General features: G+C 41.8%; 1 pseudogene; it reads left to right on the forward strand.

Moving 5' to 3' along the window:
* Positions 1-269: 269 nt before the first annotated feature.
* LOC149172515 (aldehyde oxidase GLOX1 pseudogene) lies at positions 270-1,820 on the forward strand (annotated as a pseudogene).
* The last annotated feature ends 876 nt before the right edge of the window (positions 1,821-2,696 follow it).

Raw genomic sequence — 2,696 nt, forward strand, 5'->3', positions numbered from 1 at the left:
TATATAAGCGTATCGTCCTTTTTCTTATTTCTCGTACTGGATACCTTAGCCGAAGAACATAACTGGATTTTTCGGTTAAGGATCCATTAGAAAACTAAACCTCAAGTTCTTTGTGTCTGGAATCGTTGGGTACATCAACTTTGACGTTTTTAGTTTAAAGTTTAACGTGATCCAATAAAATGCAGAAATGTTATACAATATCGACGTGGGTGCTGATCATTGTTACGTGCGTAAACGCGATCGCCAACGTTGCAGGGCAGCAAGTTGCTGAGGAGGCGCGGGTCGGGCGATGGGAGCTTATTCTGCAAAACGCGGGGCTGTCTGCAATGCATATGACGCTAACGCACGCTGGTAATGTTATCATGTACGATCAGACAAAAAACGGGTGCCCAAAAAGGGACGTGGGGAGGCCCATGCCGCAAGAAGGTCGTTGCTGGGCACATTCGGTGGAGTACGACATCGTGAAGAATGAGGTGAGGCAGCTGCAATCGTCGACGAACACCTTTTGTTCGTCGGGCGCGTTTCTCAGCAACGGGACGTTGGTCGGAACGGGCGGGTGGCAGGACGGAGAAAAAGTGGTCCGCTACTTGAAGCCCTGCGTCGACTCAACCTGCGACTGGATCGAAAGCAAGACGCCACTGCTTTCCAGGAGGTGGTACGCTTCCAACCAGATCTTGCCGGACGGCCGGGTGATAGTAGTAGGCGGGCGGAGATCGTTTAATTACGAATTCATACCTAGAAACCCTAGGGACCGTGAGGCCTTCAAGTTACCATTCCTGGTGAAGACCAACACTGTGGGAGAGGAGAACAATCTGTATCCGTTTCTGTATTTGGTTCCCGACGGCAATCTCTTCATCTTCGCTAACAAGGATTCTATACTCTTGGACTACAACAGAAACAAAGTCATCACAACGTTCCCCACCATGCCAGGCGACGGCGCCCGGAACTATCCCTCCTCCGCTTCTTCCGCCATCCTTCCGCTCGAGTCCGCCAATAATTTCAAAAAACTGGAAATTCTCATCTGCGGTGGAGCTCCCTATGGAGCTTTCACTGAAGCCCAACAAAAACACGAATACGTAGAGGCCTTGAGGAGCTGCGGAAGAATGGAGATCACGTCTCAGAAACCGCAATGGCAAATGGAAGACATGCCCGGCCCTAGAGTAATGGGTGACATGCTCATTCTCCCCACGGGAGACATTCTCATCATCAACGGAGCCAAAAATGGCACCGCCGGCTGGGAAGATGGGCGGGACCCTGCATTTTCTCCGCTCCTCTACACGCCCTCCGCAGCCGTTGGCGAGAGGTTCACAAATTTGGCTCCGGCTAAAATCCCGAGAATGTATCATTCCACTGCTCTTGTGCTGCCGGACGGGCGGGTTTTAGTAGCCGGGAGCAATCCCCATCGAACTTATAATCTTGTGGCCAAGCCATTCCCCACAGAGCTGAGAGTGGAAGCCTACATTCCTCCCTATCTGCATTCCATGTACGATCACAAGCGACCGGCCATTGCATCTATTTCTACGAGGGACATCAAGTACGGGTCCAAATTCATGGTTCGTTTATCTGTTTCGGAGTTTTGGAGCAAGGACTTACATTTTCATGCATATGCCCCTCCTTTCAACACGCACGCCATGTCCATGCACCAGAGAATGCTCTCTCTCGCAGTCATGGAAGTTGTCAAGACCGAGTCGAAGAACACATATTTAGTTTCCATAACTGCTCCACCCATCTCAGTGGTGGCTCCTCCGGGTTACTACCTGCTCACCGCTGTCAATGCACATGTTCCCAGCAAGTCTGAATGGATCCGCTTCATTAATTAAAATGCCCGAATATGTCGCGCTGCTCTTCTATTTTAAAAGTGTGATGTACCACTGAGTTGATATATATCGTTCAATCTCCACAGTTAACCTATCTGTAGATATAATGAATGATTGGAATTTGTATTGTTTCAACGATATTGTCATTGTTGTTGTTACGTGGAAAAATAGACTGCAACGATATTCACCCCTGGGATATAATTCTGTTGAATATATTTCCTTGGGTATTGATGGCGTATTAGTCACTGCCTGCATCCATGTATGGTTCATATTTATATACATATATACATATTTTACAGAGCTTTTGATTTTCGCGAATAATAGTATATCATATATGGAGAGCTTGTTCTAATCATAGTTACCAAATTCGAATTCAATATGAATTTGATTACATATGGAAAAAATTTGACTGTATAAAATTTAATATGGAAAAAATTTGATCATATACATCTTACATAGATTAAGATATTATTATTATTTTTTTCAAAACTTTATAAAATAAAAATGAATCTTTTCTATAATAATACCGTTATTTCCTTATTTCTAATATCAATTTTTTCTGTGTATTTATATTTTTATCTATTTAAGATAATCTATTATTTGTATTGCGAATTGAGAAAACATCTAAATAAAATATATTAATATAAATAACAAAAACTCAAAATTGATATTCAATGTAAAGAATGAAATATTGAATATTTAAATAATGTCCACAAACTAAAAAGAGTACTAATTCCCATTAGAATCCAAATTTATTCAATAATAATTTGGTAAAATAATCTTTATGATGAATAAAAAAATAAATACTTTAATTGAATTTCAAATCAACTCTTACTAAAACATTTAAAACTATATTTTAAAATTTTTACAAAATTTATT

Source organism: Pinus tabuliformis, chromosome 4_2 (genome assembly GCF_031772625.1).
Source record: "Pinus tabuliformis cultivar Carrire ecotype Pingquan chromosome 4_2, CPIR1, whole genome shotgun sequence".
Classification (NCBI taxonomy): Eukaryota; Viridiplantae; Streptophyta; class Pinopsida; order Pinales; family Pinaceae; genus Pinus; species Pinus tabuliformis.